This window comes from Panthera tigris, chromosome A1, assembly GCF_018350195.1.
Source record: "Panthera tigris isolate Pti1 chromosome A1, P.tigris_Pti1_mat1.1, whole genome shotgun sequence".
NCBI lineage: Eukaryota > Metazoa > Chordata > Mammalia > Carnivora > Felidae > Panthera > Panthera tigris.
Genome location: NC_056660.1, coordinates 19675599 through 19694422, shown reverse-complemented (window position 1 = coordinate 19694422; position 18824 = coordinate 19675599). Strand labels below are relative to the sequence as shown.

The following is an 18824-nucleotide window of genomic DNA, read 5'->3' as shown; positions in this document are numbered from 1 at the left end:
AATTCTCCAGGAGAGCTGCCGGACTGGCTATTTCATTTTGTTACTTACTCTTCATTTTTTCCGAGAATACTAGGACCGAAATTTGGCTTACTGTTGTTATGCTTCTTTAAGAAACACAAATAAATTCTAGCATAATGGGATCAAAACTTGGTTCTCTCTCATTGTAATGCATTCTGAAATCAGTTATAATGCACCAAGAGACTACTCCCTGTGGTAGACAAAAACATGTGGTGCCAAACAGACCTACGAGAGGTTCTTCTCTTCCGCAAATGTGGGGATGATATATGCCAAGTGCAGAAAGCAAGCCCGGGGAGTGTCCAACAGTTTGTGCCATACTCCACCACGTTTGCCTTTTACGCTGTGCCTTGACCTACACCAAATGTAGAGAAATCTGGATGATGTGACTATGTTGTTATTATTTGAATATGTTGTTAATGAGACCTACTCGTGCTTTTGGTTGGATCCCCCAGGAAATAGAAGCTGAGACCGAGATTTGTGTGCAGCAAGTGTGTTGGGGAATATTGCCTGTCAGGGGGTGAGGGAAGCAAGACAGAGGCTCACTGGCCCTCGTGGGAAGTTCAGGAAGGGGGGGGGGGGGCGGCTCATCCAAGTTGTCCCATATTGAGGCAAGAGGACTGACTCTTTGTACTCTCTCCTCAGTGTGCCATCCCTCGCCTACCAAGGAGAGGGGTCCTAAACGAGAGGGAGGCGGCTTCCTTCTGGCAAGTCCCTGGGAGGACTCAGTTAGTTGTAAGCTATCAGCAGCCAACACTTCAGGCACCTGGAGGTATGAGGGTTTCCAAACTGAAGGGGATTCTGGGCTGAGAGCTAGAGAGGGAATGTTTGTGTCCCGTCCCTCCTACCCCCAAATTCATATGTTAAAATTATAATCCCCAACATGTCAGCATTTGGAGATGGGACATTGAGGCATTTGGGAGGTAATTAGGGTTAGATGAGGTCACGAGGGTGGAGCCTCCATGATGGGATTAGTGCCCTTAAAAGAAGAGAGATATACAAGGTTTCTCTCTCTCTCTCTGTCCTGTAGGGGCCCCAAGGAAGGGCCATGTGAAGACAGAGCCAGGAAGAGAGTTCTTACCAGAACCTGACCTTGCTGACACCCTGAGCTGAGACTTTTAACCTCCAGAACCGTGAGAACTAAATGTTTGTTGTTTAAGCCACGTGGTAATTTATTTTGGCATCCTGAACTTTCTGAGACACTGGGCATTGCAGCAAGCACAGCTTGTAACACCCTGACTTACATTAACGTTGGAACATTTCCCAAAGTCTGTCCTACTCAGGGCTAACACACAAAAGACAAATTAATAGTTGAAGGTAGAATTCTTCAGAAAGCAGTTCTTTTTCTTACCCAAAAATATTTACTACCTCCTCAAGAGGTAAAGTAGGAAAAACTGTTACTCTCTACCTCCTGCCGCATTATCAGTCCAGGTTATGTACTAAGTCATTCTGTTAACAAAGATGTAAACTTAGTGTCTAAGAGAAAAAGTTTGTATTTGTTTCCCAAATTACATTTGTTTGCACTTTGTTCAGGACACTGGAAAGGCCACTTCGAGAAGGCCGCTTACATTTCATATGGAATAGTGAAAAATCTTTGATTTGAACTTTATCTTGAATAAAGAAGTAAAAATTATGAAACTATATTTCTTTTACTTTATATTTAACAAAATGTAGGCTACCGTGGTAACTACAGGCTGACTTTAGGAACCAAGAACAAATCAGATGATTGACTCCGAATTTTTAACCTAGTTTTTTTTTTTCCCAATAAAATTCCAAAGAAGCACAAATGACATTCTTTCCTGTCTATTTAATTTGTGTAGCACAAAAATGAAGATGGACATTTGTTTGAGGGTTTTATTGATTTTGTCAGGGTCTCTCACTCTTTTAATTTGAACTCAGGGGAGCTGAACTCATCTTTGGAAGAATCTGCTGACTTTATCCTTCTAGGTATTCCTTTTTGGTCGTGGACCTTTCCATTTAACATGGTCTCAACACGTCCAAAAGAGAACTCTTGATTCTGGCTCTTCCTTGGCCTCCCCCCACCCCCCCAACTCCATCTTGTCTCCTCTAGCTGCTCTAGACAACTATCTAGGAATTATCCTTGATTCCTTTTTTCTTCTTTCACATGCTATACCCAATCCATCAACAAATTCATCAGCTCTGTACCCTCAAGCCAACTGCTTCTCACCTCCTCCGCGGCTACCTTCCGGTCTAGCCGCCATCAGCCCTTGCCTGAACTACATCAGTAGCTTTCTAAATGGACCCCCAGCTCCTACTCTTCTGTCCCTACAACCACTCTCCACAGAGCAGCCAGAGTGATTTTTAAATGTACATTTATTTTTATGAGGTACATTTCCATGGTTCCAAATTCGACATACTACAAAAAAACATATGTCTTGCATCCATTCCTGCATTTCTCACCCCGACCCTCTAATGATAATCATTTCCATTGGTGTCTTTTTCATTTTCTTTTCTTTTTTTTAATCCTTCTTGGGTTTTTTAGGCAAATGCAAACATATGCAAAAATATCTCCTAACTTATTACACAAAAGGTAGCCTACCAGAGACATTGTTCTATACCGTTCTATATCTTGCTTTCTTTCACTTATCAACACATCCTAAAACTCTTTCCATATCAGTACATAGAGACCTTCCTTGTCTGTTTCCACAGCGGCAGGCCATCCCATCATTGTTAAACCAGGCCCCCTCTGCTGCACATCACAACTGGGTCCTTTTTTGGCTGTTACAAGTAACGCAACAATAAAAACCTCACACGTGTCATTTCATACATGTGGTGATGCACCCATGGGATGGAATCACAGGAATACAACTGCAAGGTCATATATTTTAGAGTATTTGCCAGTGTCAAAATGAAAATTTTAGACATAAATCTGATTGTCACTTCCCTTGCTTAAAGGCCCCCCAAAATTCCCAGTACTGATGAAAATGAAAACCACTGAGAGCCACAAGACCCTCCCTAATCTGTCCTTTGTCTGCTTCTTCAATATCACCCACATCTTTCCCTCTCTTGCACTACGGACTAAGCACATGGGCCTTCTTTCATTAATCTCAAAAAATTCTATAGCTTTTGCAAGATGTGCAATTTCTCTTTGTAGTTGATTTGCATTATATTTGTACTATATTGTCAAATATGTATAAAAATGCAGTCATCAGCTGGAGACCTGACAAAGGAGCTGATCCCAAAGGGGAGAATCAATGCTCATGTTTAATGGAGCTGGATATTTGAGTGGGTTTCATAAGCCGTCATTTGATAAGTAAACATTTCTAGGTTATGATGACTCTTACTCTCCTACTCAACTTCAAACCTCAGGAATTCAGATCATGAAGACTGAGATAATGAGGATGCTCTATCCTTCTGTAGCTGTGTGACTGTGGTCCCAGACACGTAAAGCCTAAACTCATAGAGGAACGCAACATGGCTGGGAAAGAGGACTGGGCTGGATGTTACAAGCGCTGCGTTTTGCAGCAGATTCTGCTGCAAAGCTGTCAGGTCCTCAGCAAGCCACTCCACCCTTCCCTGCCTCATTTTACGTGTACGAGAAGGAAGGAAATGGAATTAATTCATCATCATTATTGTCACCCTTTTCATTCCCTAGGGATTCTTTTCATTAACCCCACCCCCTCATTTTCATAATGTATTGAGAAATTTTGTCTACTAAAAATTATGTTAGCAATGTAATTATGTTGCCATGTTCGTAGTTCATTGTTAACATGTTCATATTCATTGTTAATTTATCAAGGATACATAGAGTTTTCAATTCCGCTTGGCATTAAGTAATCAACTGACATTAGTTGAGTTGATATAATACTTTCCAAAGCAAAGAAACTTCATATTTTAATTTGCTTCAATGGCTTTACCTTGTTTAATCCCTAAAAATTAGGAGGCTGCAGGTTGGGAATCTCTGGTCCCTAATGACAATAAGTTTCCTTACAAGTCAGGGGTCAATGTTAAATATATGATCATTGAGTGCAGAGATTTTTTTTTTAAACGTTTATTTATTTTTGAGACAGAGAGAGACAGAGCATGAACTGGAGGGCCAGAGAGAGAGGGAGACACAGAATCTGAAACAGGCTCCAGGCTCTGAGCTGTCAGCACAGAGCCCGACGCGGGGCTCGAACTCACGGACCGTGAGATCATGACCTGAGTCGAAGTCAGATGCTTAACTGACTGAGCCACCCAGGCGCCCCATGTGCAGAGATGTTTTTAGATGGTACCTCACAGAGCCCTGGGGCTCAGCAGAGTGGCTCAGAAGAGAAACAAAGGTGGAGAAGGACAAGGTGAAGCAAGGGGTCTAAAGGTCTCCAAACCTATTTTATTTGGAGTAGCCCCACTTTTTTCTGTTACATATTGGGTTCTAAGACTTTGTTTGAAGAATGGGTTTTAACTATTAAAAACAGTTTGAGAAATATGACAATCAAACTTTATTGCATACATGAGGATAATGAAGCCTAGAAAATGTAAATAAAATTTACCCAAGGTTACAGAGCTAATTAATGGCAAAGTATTCATTCAGTCAGTCCACAAATATTTATTGAACACAGTGGAAATAAAAATTATAAACATGAAATTTTGATTCAGTCTTGGTCTAAAAGTAATCTGTGGGTCACCATGGTGTTTGATCAGAAGCATCAGGATGAGGGGCGCCTGGGTGGCTCAGGCAGTTGAGCGTACAACTCTTGATTTCAGCTCAGGTCACGATCTCACGGTTTCGTGAGTTCGAGCCCTGCATCGGGCTGTGCACTGACAGAGTGGAGTCTGCTTGGGATATTTTTCTCTCCCTCTCTCTCTGCCCTTCCCCCGCTCTCACACTCTCTCTCTCTCTCTCCCTCTCTCTCTCAGAATAAATAGACATTAAAAAAAAGAAGCATCAGGAGGAAAGAATCTTATTTTCATAAACTGACAGAGAATTGACATTACTGTATGTTATAACTATGTATATTACTGCATGTTACTACTGTTCAGTAAGACAAGGAAGAAAGGGCAGGAAAGTATCTGCATTCTGGCAACCAAAGGACTACAGTGAAGAAAGAGCCCTCTTAGGAGACAGGCCAGGCAGGGTAAAGGTCTTACTTCACTTTGTATCCACAGTTTATATCAAAGAGCCCCTGTGCCTGATTGTCACGCTACTGCTCTTTGGTGTTTATACAAGACGAGCCGAGAGCCCTGCCTCCTCAAGAGTATCTGAGGTTTTTGTTTTAGTTCCCAGATGAAGCATGTGATTACCACTAAACTTGGAAAAACCTGAGGCTATGGGAAATGTGTCCATTTAATCTATACGATACGTTTGTAAAAGTCAATTGGTTGAGTTTGTCCAACTTAAACTAATTCACTGGCTTTCTGATAACTTACCCGTGCCTGGGTACTGGATATGTTCTAGCTGTGGTTCTAGCTTTCTCCTTGCAGAGTATTTGAAATAAAGGGTGTCTTCAGTAGATTAGGATACAAATATAACACAAAGCCTCATTCTTAGCGCTCAAGAGCCAGGCACTCTTCTAGACATTGAGGACAGAGCAATGAACACGTGAGAAAAGTCTGCTTCTGTGGGCCAGCATGGGTTCTCATGATTATTTCAGGCCCAACACTGTTACTGCTACACTGTGCAAAGTTGAAGATTCATTCTACTGTCTTGCAAATACTTGCCATAACAGAGTGGCTTAGATCACTTCCACATTATTTATTCATTTATTTAACAAATATTTATTGAGTAGCTTCTGTTACCTGACTCTCTGTGCTAAGTGCTGGGCATCCTGAAATGAATTAGGTCTCCAGGTGCTCACGGACCTATGGGAGCATAGACTTGTAAACAAATCTCAAACCAGCATAATCACAACAGTGGAAGAGGAACAAGGTATAGATGAACCACACCGCATCAGTGGATTAACTCCCTCTGGCCTGATTTCCAAACTCAGATTTCAAAGGTTAACAGAAGCTCCCCAGGCAAATCAAGGATGGTAAGAATGGGAATGGCATACGGAAAGAGGCAGAGACCAGAGCACGTGCTTATCCTGAGAACCGTGTGCTATTTGGAACCAAAGGAGTCTGAAGTACAAGGCAGACAGGCGGCAGGAAATTGAGAGCATCTTTATCTAATGGTTTCTGTTTCCTCTGTGAGTTAAGAGAGACAGCATTTTTTGAGAATAAAGAAGGCAGAGACTGGTTAGGAAGTTTGAAAGGAAATTTATTTACTTATTTAAAATTTTTTGTGTTCATTTATTTATTGAGAGAGAGAGAAGGAAAGAAAGAAATCTGAAGCAGGTTCTGTGCTGACAGCGCAGAGCCTGACATGGGGCTCAAAATCATGAGCTGTGAAATCACGACCTATGCCGAAACCAAGAGTAGGACGCTTAACTGACTGAGCCCCCCAGGCGCTCCTTGAAAGGAGGTTTAAAAGAGCTGCTGAATTGTTCATAAAATAGAAAGGATTGGGGGGAGGAACCCTAACGGCCAGGAAAAAATGTAGGCACTGATATGTACTGATAGGAGAAGACCTGTAAGATATATCATTTAGTGACTAAAAGGTAAGATGCAGAACAATGTGTGCTAATTTAACTTTTCTGTAACACGTAGTAGGAAATTGAAAAATATTTCCTTCTGTGCATAAAATATCTTGGGAAGAAAGCATGAGAAAGCAATAATTGTGGTTGCCCACAGGGAGAGAAGCCAGATGGCCAGGGTGCAAGGTGATGGGACACACTTTGCACTGTATACTTTTGAATTTTGAACCACAGAATGTATTATTTATTTAAAAATTAAATTAAAAGTGAAATCAGTTGGGGCGCCTGGGTGGCTCAGTCGGTTAAGCATCCAACTTCGGCTCAGGTCATGATCTCACAGTTCGTGAGTTCGAACCCCACAATGGGCCTCTGTGCTGACAGCTCGGAGCCTGGAGCCTGCTTCAGATTCTGTGTCTCCCCCTCTCTCTGTCCCTCCCCTGGTTGTGCACGCTCTCACTCTCTCTCAAAAATAAATAAACATTAAAAAAAAAAAAAGTGAAATCTCTTAAAATGTCTTTAGGAGATAAAGAAGAATAATTTCTGAGGGCAATGGAAGATAAAACTAAATTTTGGCCTCATGGCTATGTTTCTCTGGAAACCTGTGCTTAAGCTAACTTGGGGAACTGCAAATGGAAATAATCATTTTCATTAGCGTTCCTATTCAGGAAAGATGAGTTGGGTAAGTCACAGGTATCAGGGCTTCAAAGTACAGAAAAGCCTGACCAAGGTTGCTGGGCTGGCCTCTTACTCTCAGGGTCTCCAACCACAGCTTCTTCAGCATACGAGCAACACTGCTTTGGTTACATCAAAGCAACACCTAAAAAGGATTCCAATTCCTTTGTCCTGCTGGTTAGGGTAAAACCCAATGGGTACAAAGTGAGTTAACATAGAACTCTGCCCTTCAGGACCTGGGAAGTTAAAAGGACTTGTATTTGTTACTTAATACATAAACACATAATGAACAAAACTGACTTTTGTCTGTGGATTGTCGAATCACGTTGTCTTAGACACATACCCTTTTATCTCTAACCAAATTATAAAGGAACGTTCTGGCTGCTCAACAATGAGCCTGTGAAGTACTGGCTGAGTCCAGACAATGTCAGGCAATGGCGATACAAGGAGGGCCAAACCACAGTCCGTGGGGTCTGGGGCCACACAAGGGAGTGAAGGAGAGAGACACAAAGTGCACTTTAGGGGCATCTGGGTGGCTCAGTCAGTTAAGCATCCTACTCTTGGTTTTGGCTTGGGTCATGATCACGTGGTTTGTGGGTTCAAGCCCCGCATCTGGCTCTGTATTGACAGCGTGGGAGCCTGCTCGGGATTCTCTGTCTCCTCTCTCTCTCTCTGCCCCTCCCCTGCTCGCGTGCTCTCCCTCTCTCTCTTTCGAAGATAAATAAACTTAAAAAATGATGGAAAAGAATTTCGTTTTTTTAAAAAAGAGCACTTCAGAATAAAATGTAACATTGCCTGGAAGGAATTAGGGAAGGGCTTCATTGAGGGTAAGAGATGCAACCCAAGTCCTAAATGAGTTGAAGTTGAAGGAGGATGAGAAGGACATTTCAGGCAAAGAGAGCAGAGTGTGAGAGGCAGCAGAGCTCAGAATAACACGATGTGTTCTTGGGACACCAAGCAGCGTGATTTGAGTATGGCGTCAGATGCTTCTTGGGGAGTGGCAAGCTTCAGGGCTGGAAAGGCAGGTTTGAACAGGGTTATGAAGTGCCTTACGGGCCAGGCTGACAAGTTTAGACTTTGTCATGTGAGTAAACTACCTTGTTCTCAGTCGACATGCTGAGAGGTCAGTATTTCGCCATTAACGCCTAACCATCCTTCTGTTGGCTTCTAGATTCTTGTTCGAGGTAGAATAAGGATGTGGAAGACAGGTTTGTAAACTTAGTGTTACCTTCCCCATTCTTCCTTTTTATTCTTCTCCCACAACTAACCAAGTATCCAAGTCTGTCACTATTCTGTCATTTTCTTTGTTGTTTCTCAGATCAATGATTCAGTAAGTGTTTACCCATGACAAGTACTGGGCTAAAGGCCTTATATACATCGTCTTATTCAGTCCTCAAAATAGTCCTATGAGGTCATGTTCTAGTCAGGGTTCTTGAGAGCAAATGGCAGGTAACTTAAACAGAAGAGGAATTAACTGGAAAGGTGTTGGGCAACTCACACAGCCCATAGGAAGGTAGAGGACTGGGTTCAGGGCGAAGCCACGGGAAGAAGTAGAGCACGAAACTGAGATCCTACCTCAGCAACAATTTCTGAGGACGTGTTCCACCATGTCTCTGGATTCTTCTTCTTTTCTTAAAGTAAGCTCCATGCCCACTGTGAGGCTTGAACTCACAACCCTGAGATCAAGAGTCACATGCTTTAGGGGCGCCTGGGTGGCTCAGTCGGTTGAGCGTCCAACTTCGGCTCAGGTCGTGATCTCGTGGCTCATAAGTTTGAGCCCCGCGTCGGGCTCTGTGCTGACAGCTCGAAGCCTGGAGCCTGCTTCCGATTCTGTGTCTCCTTCTCTCTCTGCCCCTTCCCTGCTCATGCTCTGTCTCTCTCTCTCAAAAATAAATAAACATTAAAAAAAAAAAAAAAAAGTCACATGCTCTAATGACTGAGCCAGCCAGGTACCACACTTCTGGATTCTAATCTTAGCACGGAGAGCTCAAAGATTCTCAAACCGACTGCAGTGTCTTTGCATCACTATTCCGCAGTACAGACAGACAGGCGGGTGGGCACCAACTGGTCCTACTCAGAGCACGTGCCGATCGATGCCCTAGATGCAAGGGCCTGGTGGGAGAAGCAGGTTCCCCTGCGTGTCTTCCCCCTACATTGGGATTCACTCAGATTTGCTTAGGAAGGACGTTCAAATACTGGACAGCAAAAACAACAAGCACCCGCAAGTGCATTTTCCAGATAAATGAACAGACCCGGAGCAGGTAGGTTAGTTACCCAAGTAACACAGCCAGTCAGTTGGAGCCAGGATCGGTGCCCAAATCAGTTTTGTCTGCAAGGCCCACGCTATTATGCAACCTACTGCATCGCCTTCTCTAAGCCATTCCAACTCTATTTCACAGCCCACACGGCAGTCCAGGCGCCCATCACCTCGTTTGCATTACCGCCTCCTACCTGGTCTCCCTGATTTGTGCTTTCCCATCTCAGTTCATTCTCTACAGAGTTGCTAAGACAATATTTTTTGAGTGCCAACTACATCATGTCAGCCTCTTGTTTGAAAACCTGTGACTCACCCCTTCAAGAGCCTTTCCTGACTAATATCATTCCATACTGATCACTCCCTCAGTAATCAGTCAAATAATGCTGCCGCAGTGCTAAAACAGATGTATAATTTATACTACACTATCATATACTTATTCATGGTCTCTAGCTGTTACATTTATATGTGACTTCACTTAGGTCACAGAGCCTCTCTTCTGCTGCTTTTATGACTCTAATGACAGACACTAGCATCTACTACAGCAAATGTCTTTTCATTTTTGAATCCCAGGGTCTTCCAGAATACTTGCATTACTATAATCAGTGTTATGATTTGCAGACCACTTATCATTTGTGAATTCATTATTAGCTTCCCTGAAATTTTGCAAGGCCTTCTTACGTTTCTCAGCGACACGTGTTTGTGCCCTACCAAAAGTAAGTGTGTTAAAAACAATTGCCGATAAGGACGATCATTCCACTTCCTTTTTTGGAAATGTTCAATTCTTTGCTCCACCCCTTAGAGATACTAGGAGTTGAGGAAAGGTAAAAGATGGTATTCTTTTTTTGGAGCTGTAAGGTGAAAGGAAATACTATTTAGAGCAAGCTTTCCCTTTTTTGGTTAGGAATAATAAAATTATCACAGCATGGAACGTAACATGGAAGCAGGTAATCTGGTTGGCCAGGTTTCCAGCTTGAGGTTCATATAGGAAAGCCTGTTGTCTGGTGCCTGAACTGCCTTCATAGTTAGAGGGTGCTTTTGGAAATTAGAAATGACTTGGACACTCAAGGACCTCTAGATTCCCTCTCAACCAGGACCAAGAAGGCCAAGAACCAGAGTGACTCAGGCATTTCGCCTTCTGTTTCTTTTGCTCCTGGCTCCATTTACTTTTTTTGAGGATCTGTCTCTTTCTTGAGGTTAGACATCAGAGGAGGTCACACCTCCACACAGAGCACATAACTAGGTCATCAACAGATGGTGATCAATCTCTAGTAGAATTAACAAAACTCAGAATTTATTTAAAGGATACGCATATATGCTCTGGTCATTTTATAAATGTCAAAAGTAAGGATTACAAAAAAGAGGGTTTCTGTACTCAAGAACTTAATTGTCTATTGGGGGGAGATAAATCTATCAAACAAGTAATCCATGAACAATGAGTAAGGCAATAAATTTAGTTTGTACTGGGTATAAGAACGGTACACAGAAGGACTTAATCCACTGTTTGGGAAGAGGGAGCCTGAAAGATCTTACAGAGGGTGAAATGCTTGGTCTGGAGTTGAGAGCAGAGTAGGAGTTTGCCAGACAGATCAAATGGGGAAAGAATATTTCAGAAAGAGAAAAGAGAGCTATACCACGGATGAAAGGCCTAGAGAATCGTAAGTAATTTGGATTCTGAAGATGCTTATTCTGCATCCATTCTCTCCTTCCCTCCAAATTTCCCAGCCATGGGTTGAATATAATTGACCTTATTCCCAGCTCCAAGGATGGGTCTTGATCGGCCTTAGGCAGTCAGTGGAATCCATTCTTTTGTTGTAGCTGGTTCTCAGAGAAGTGTGTCATCCAAGCCTAAGCAAATCAGCCATGGCATTCCTCAGAGATGTTAGGTCAGGGCTGGATATGTCCAAACAGAAAGAAGTCCAGGATTTTGGTTTGATGGTTGGGAGAAGAGATGCATTCACATGGAAGAAAAAGCATGTAAACCTGAGAGCTACTGGTTTCTATTTTGCTACCTCAAGGAGAGCCAACCAGTGGATAAGGATGTCGCATAGAGTGAGGGGGATGCCACAGAAATGGAGCCAATGAGCTGACCAACCTCTGACCAGGTAAGTGGAAGCGGGTATTCCCTTCATGGTTTAAAAGATCAGGTAGAATTTCATGTTACTCACAACTAAAAGCATTTTACCTGATGCAGTGTCACTGGAGGTGAGGTTGAGGGGGTAGAAAGTGGGAAATGGATTGCAGAGGTAGGCATGAGCCAGATGATGAGTCTAGTTTCAATTCTAGAGACACAGAAAGCTCTTAGAGGGTGTAGGCTATGCTAGGAAGTCAAATGAGTTTTAGAAAGATTGCTCTAGCAGCAGTGAGAAGGATGGCTTGGAGAGAGCAAGGCGGGGGCAGTGAGGCCAGTGGCGGAATGGCACCACATTGTCACGGTGTTCATCATTCCACTCAGGGGTGCAGCTTTTAGCTCCGTTTTGCACCAACCTCAAAAGAGAATCAGCTTTTTGAAAATACTTAATCTGTGAACAGACGATAAAGGATATAGATTCTTTAGGATTTCATATCCTGGAAATAAAAATGTATGTTTGAGAAGCCCACAGAACACTTCAAGGGATTCAACGTAGTGATCAAAGTTTGGGTTATACTGTTAGAGCTATCATTAATATCTTGGCCTCTTTCTGTTTCTTTTCAGGACTTTGAATTTGTTCTATCCTCCCTCGTTACTCATTTTATTTATTTGTCAATACAGTCTTTTTCCCTATTGCTTGAGGTTTTTTTTTGGTTTCTCCCTTCCACTGAAACAGAAAGGCAGTTCAAGAGAAAGGCTAATGTTGATTTGGTTAGCACAAAAGCCCTTTCCCCATGGTATCTTATCTGATTCCAACTAATTTTACTCAAGAGGAGGCATCTTTGGTAACAAACCCTTGTCCCGATCTCTCTGGCCTCCAGTATTAGCTGCCACGTAAATTGCGTTGATAGGAAAAACATGCTTCTAGGATCTATTTTACCAGAAGCTGTTCTGCAAAGACATTAAGATTCAATTAATCTTTCTACTTACTTGTCATTACTGAGCTCCCTCTTCATGCTTTGCACTGGGCTTGATACCAGGGGGTAGTTCAACAGAAGAGGAAAGCTGTCTCTGCTTAAAAAGGGCTTATGGTATAGATTCTGAGGATGGGGAAATGCTTTTCCTAAAACCATGTCAATGAGGCCTAAGCATATACTACAGGTGGCTCGTCTGGAAGATGGCTGCATTGTGTTGATCCTTGAAGTGTATGAGAAACTTTTAAAAGTATCATCAGATAGCCAAAGAGTGTCAGATACAATTCTGCCAGGACTCCAGTGACAACATTAGAATTTTGGTCATTAACCATGCCCTTCCATCAAGGTCTTTGAGATACAGATGATCTCATTCTTTGTTTACAGAATCATTTATTTCCCTCGTGTATATAATTTTAGGTGGAAAATGGAACCCAAAACAGGCACATGTAGAAAAAAATGTGGTATCCCCCCAAAGTTGCCACAAAATACAAAATGTCCATTCCTCAGTAAAGTAACTGTAGTTATGTATGGGAGTTAGAGACCAATTCCTTCCACATGGATTAATCATTTTGCCTAGATGGCAATATATTTCACCCCTCCTCCCATCTCATTATTTTGTATGGGTAACATTCATTCCTCATAGGTCCCACTTAATTCCTTCATACATTCTATTTAACATTATTTGTGCAAAAGATTTAGAGCAGAACCAACTACATCAGCAGAACCTGAGCATAGTCCTGACCTTTACTTTAAAACCAAAAGCTTCTCACACCAACTCCTCTACCTGTTCACTGTGCTCAGAGCCAGTGGCCCTCCAATAATGAAATCAAGACATGGGTCAAATTGAGCTCTGTCCTTAAATGCACAAGAGTCATATTTAGTACCTAGCTTATTCCCTGGAACACAGCGGGCACCAATTTTCTAGAAGAAAGAATGAAGGAAGATAGTGTCTATGGCATCGTGAGCAGGTCTGAGTTCCTGAAGCTGAACCAAGGATTCTAATAGATTTAAGACATTTGAATGGTAAACTGAGGAATTTATGTTTTCATTTATGCCTGCGTCCAACAAACATTTTTAAAAATTTTTTTTCAATATATGAAGTTTATTGTCAAATTGGTTTCCATACAACACCCAGTGCTCATCCCAAAAGGTGCCCTCCTCACTACCCATCACCCACCCTCCACTCCCTCCCACCCCCCATCAACCCTCAGTTTGTTCTCAGTTTTTAACAGTCTCTTATGCTTTGGCTCTCTCCCACTCTAACCTCTTTTTTTTTTTTTTTTTTCCTTCCCCTCCCCCATGGGTTTCTGTTAAGTTTCTCAGGATCCACATAAGAGTGAAACCATATGGTATCTGTCTTTCTCTGTATGGCTTATTTCACTTAGCATCACACTCTCCAGTTCCATCCATGTTGCTACAAAAGGCCATATTTCATTCTTTCTCATTGCCACGTAGTATTCCATTGTGTATATAAACCACAATTTCTTTTTTTTATTTAAAAAAACTTTTTTTTTAATGTTTATTTATTTTTGAGACAGAGAGAGACAGAGCATGAACGGGGGAGGGGCAGAGAGAGAGGGAGACACAGAATTGGAAGCAGGCTCCAGGCTCTGAGCCATCAGCCCAGAGCCCGACGCGGGGCTCAAACTCACGGACCGCGAGATCGTGACCTGAGCTGAAGTCGGACCCTTAACCGACTGAGCCACCCAGGTGCCCCTAAACCACAATTTCTTTATCCATTCATCAGTTGATGGACATTTAGGCTTTTCCCATAATTTGGCTATTGTTGAGAGTGCTGCTATAAACATTGGGGTACAAGTGCCCCTATGCATCAGTACTCCTGTATCCCTTGGGTAAATTCCTAGCAGTGCTATTGCTGGGTCATAGGGTAGGTCTATTTTTAATTTTCTGAGGAACCTCCACACTGCTTTCCAGAGCGGCTGCACCAATTTGCATTCCCACCAACAGTGCAAGAGGGTTCCCGTTTCTCCACATCCTCTCCAGCCTCTATAGTCTCCTGATTTGTTCATTTTGGCCACTCTGACTGGCGTGAGGTGATATCTGAGTGTGGTTTTGATTTGTATTTCCCTGATAAGGAGCGACGTTGAACATCTTTTCATGTGCCCCAACAAACATTTTTTTGAGAGCTACTTTGTTCTAGGAATAGTATACCCACTTCTTCTTGACAAAATGTACTTCAGATTCCTCTGCTCTTGGTTTGCTTAGGGGCAGATCATCAGTCACAGTCCCTGCCTCTCACTTCAGCTCAATTCAGGGCTTAGGGTATGGGTGGGTCTGCAGTGGCATGAATATTATTAATAAAGACAAAGCAAAGAAGGAACAGAAACATAAACCCCCTTCCTCCTTCTCTTTTTTTCTGCTACTATTTCACCTTGTCACCATTTCCCTAAGGCTGGTTTCTATTCTTACTTCATCCTACCCTGCCTTCCTAGTTCCTCTTCAGAAAATTCCAGAATTCATTTCCTCTGAAATATAGATGAACCTAACTGGTGGGAATTCATAATGGCGCAGCCACTTTAGAAGACAGATTGGCAGTTTCTTACAGAAATAAACATACTCTTCCCCATACAATCCAACAAATGGGCTCTTTGGTATTTACCCAAAGGAATTGGAAACTTATGTCCACACAAAAACCTGAACACAGATATTTATAGCAGCTTTATCTAAAATTGCGGAAAAGTGGAAATATCCAAGATGGTCTTCAGCAGGTGAATGGATAAACAAAACAATGATACCTACAGACAATGGAATATTACTCAGCACTACAAACAAATGAGCTATCAATCCATGAAAGGCACCGGTGACACTTAAAAGCATGTTACTAAATGAAAGAAGCCAATCTGAAAAGTCTATACCCTGTGTAATCCCAACTATATGACATTCTGGAAAAGGCAAAACTATGGGGACAATAAAAAGATCGGTAATTGCCAGGGGCCTGGGAGAGAGGGACAAATAGGCAGAACACAGAGGATTTTTAGGGCAGTGTAATTATTCTATATGGTATTATTATCATGGATACATGTCATTATACATTTGTCTAAACACATAGAACTCACAACTCAAAGAGTGAACCCTAGGGAAAACAATGGACTTCGGGTGGTAAAGATGTATCAGTGCAGGTGCACTGATTGTTACAAATGTACCAGTCTGGTGGGAGATGTGGATCATGGGGAAAACTATCCATGTGTGGGGGCAGGGGGTATATAGGAACTCTTTGTACTTTCCAGTCAATTTTACTGTGAACCTAAGACTGCTCTTAAAAAAAAAAAAGTCTATTTAAAAAATATGTAGATACAGGGGCGCCTGGGTGGCTCAGTTGGTTAAGCATCCGACTTCGGCTCAGGTCATGATCTCACGGTCTGTGAGTTCGAGCCCCGCATGGGGCTCTGTGCTGACAGCTCAGAGCCTGGAGCCTGCTTCAGATTCTGTGTCTCCCTCTCTCTCTGACCCTCCCCCATTCATGTTCTGTCTCTCTCTGTCTCAAAAATAAATAAACATTAAAAAAATTAAAAAAAATGTGTAGATACAGATATAGATACCTAGATGAACCTTACTTAATACCTTTGTATACATGAAAACCTACTGTTAGCTCAAGCCCGCCAAGACTAGAGAGGAGTGAGAGGAAGATTAAGGGGAAAGCTTTGCAAAAGCCTCGTGCTTGATTCTGGCACAGGTGAGTAGGGCAAAAAGTCACAGGCAGTGAGTGTTCTGTTACTCAATGGACCACACATACAAAAAGGCATTAGTCTGATCAGAAACGACAGATGTTACCAGTGGAAGAACAAGCAGCTTGGCTAGTCTCTCATGCTGGGGAAGAAAAGGGAGGGGGAGATGTGCCCCATAGTTGGAGGCCCAGCCCTCTGTACCACTCATCACTTTTCCTGAACCCTTCCGTTGGATTCCTAGATCTGGGCTTCCCAGACTAGACTAGAAACAAGGATCACCTGCTTTAGAATCACCTGAAACTTTATAAAAATTCATATTCTCAGACCCAGCTCTTAGAAAACCAAATCCAGTTGATAGGGTCCAGGGCTCTGCATTTTCAAAAAGCTCCCAAGGCATTCTGATGGGCAGCTGGGCTTCAGTGCCACAGAACCTTGCTGCTGAGGAGACCCTTGTACCTGCTACCAGGAAGAGAAGGAGAAATTGCATACTAAGCCTTTCTCTTGGATACCAATTACTCACCAGTTGGCTTTACCATATTGGTATTACCATCTGCCTGTTTTGTGTATTCTCCCAAGGATCATCCCATCCCAGGAATTAGGGTAAGGTCCAGATTCCAGTCTTTCCATTACACTCTAATGGAAAAGAGTTAAATTCAGACTTGCCTTTCTTTCTACTCATTCATTTGACAAATACTTACAGCATTCCTTCTAATGGGCCAGCTATGACTCTAGGGGCTGGGAATACAACGATGAACAGGCAGGTAAGGTCCTTTCTCTCCTGGTGCTTCTCTTCTAGAAGATGGAGAACTAAGAAATAAATAAGAAACAAAGATTATTTGGGGCAGAAGTGAGGACTGGAAAACAACACAGCATGATATGACAGTGAGTGTTATAAGGAGTTGGGGTATGTTAGAGGTGGGAGGGTAAGACTCTTTAGACTGAAGCCTCAGTGGTGAGAGACAAGTATCCAGGATGTAAACACTGCAAAGGCCACCATCAGGAAGAAGGTTGGCGTTTCTGGGATTTTCTAAGCCAGGGCTTAGAGAGTATCGAACAGGAGGAGAGGTGAGGTTGAAGAAGCATTATCCCAAATGCAATGGTAAGCCACTGACAGACTTGAAGCAGAGGAGTAATGTGATCTGGCTTATGTTTTAAAACACAATCCTCTGGTCACTGTGATAAAAATAGGTTAAATAAGTTGAGTTTGGGGTGGGTGAGGGAAGGGTTCAAGAGAAGAAGCAGGGAAAGCAGGTAGGTTACTGTGATAGTAGAGGCCAGGGCATCTGGTGACTCGGACTGGGGTAGAGGTGATATGAGTGGGAAAATTCAAGACCTACTCTGGAGGCGGAGCTGATGAGTTTATGGTTTGGAAAGGAGTTGTGAGGAAAAGAGAAGAATCAAGGATGACTCTTAGGAACTCAGTTTTTAACCACTGAGTGAATGGTGTGGTAGATTTGAAGATACTGTTTGGGAATGCTTGGAACACCTATTAAATGGTTAATTGACAAAGTGGAGTGGCATTAGATATATGAGTTTGGAGTTGAGGAGCATAAGAATAGTATTTAAAACCGTTGTGGTAGGCTGAATAATGGTCCCCCAAATATGTCCATGTCCTAATACCTGGAACCCTGAAGGACCTATTGTGCATGAAGGCACTTAAAATATGTCTTTTGTAGCTCTCACATAACACCCAAGGTAGGTATTATTATCTTCCACTTAATAGATTGGGAACCTGAGGCTCAGAGAAGTGGAATGCCTTGTTCCAGGTCCCCAGACTGGAAAATACCTGTCTCACTTTCTAGTGCCTTACAGAATTTCTGCAAAGATGGGAGGTGGTAAAGAGTTGCACTGTGTGCTTTGAGACAGGTCCTTGGCTGCCAAAAACCTGCATAAGAAATGCAGTTCTACGAGGTCTGTCATTTCTTTGCCCGGTTCTGGCATATTATTTTTCTAACCTCCAGAGCCCTTGCTAGCCCAGTCACATCACATGACCACTCTTCAGCTAGTTTGTTAACTCTGGGAGGGCTTAGTAGGGTCATCAAATAATGAACGACCCCACATGCCAGGCCCTGCGCCAGGCACCTAACATTCATTCAATAATCACAGTAACTCTCTCCATTGTCTCTGGAGCAAGCCAGAAAGGCTGAATTACTGGCGAATGGAAAGAAGACAGGGCCAGGAGTAGGGGAGGGAGACTGGGTTCAAGTCCGGGGGTGTGGTGGGGGCATAGCCCTAACTGGGAGCTAAAGTAACCTTGGGCTAGTAACTTAGTCATTTAAGAAAAACCAGTTAGATGATACTGCAGATGATCTCTAACCTCCCTCAAAAATGCGTATACGAGAGATTCTCTTCTTTCCCCACCCTCGGGCTCTACTATTATAGGAAACAATCTTAACCACCTGCTCAGCCCTGGGATGCTCTTCAATTTCCTCCTTAGAGATCAGTCCGGGCCGCGACTCAGTTAATTGCCTGGGTCGGTGCCGGGCTCCCCAGTTCAGGAGCGCTGAGAAGTGGGCAATAGGTTATTCCAGAAGGGACACGAGGCTCCGAAAAACTACAACTCCCAGGAGCCCTTGGGGTGCCACTCGGCAGCCTGGGCCTGGTGCATGCTGGGAGCAGTAAATGGCCTCCCGTCGC

At 42.9% G+C, this 18824-nt stretch overlaps 2 long non-coding RNA genes across 2 annotated transcripts in view; one reads left to right on the top strand and one right to left on the bottom strand.

The window, feature by feature from the left end:
* The window catches only part of LOC122233015, a 19592-nt gene extending 18047 nt beyond the window's left edge, over positions 1-1545 (top strand). The window contains exons 3-4 of the long non-coding RNA XR_006210433.1: positions 661-787; positions 1046-1545. This is a non-coding gene — a long non-coding RNA (uncharacterized LOC122233015). The remainder of the gene's footprint in view (positions 1-660; positions 788-1045) is intronic.
* The window catches only part of LOC122232996, a 25450-nt gene extending 6626 nt beyond the window's left edge, over positions 1-18824 (bottom strand). The window contains exons 1-2 of the long non-coding RNA XR_006210391.1: positions 18587-18824; positions 16886-16994 (exon numbers count right to left, since the gene is read on the bottom strand). This is a non-coding gene — a long non-coding RNA (uncharacterized LOC122232996). The remainder of the gene's footprint in view (positions 1-16885; positions 16995-18586) is intronic.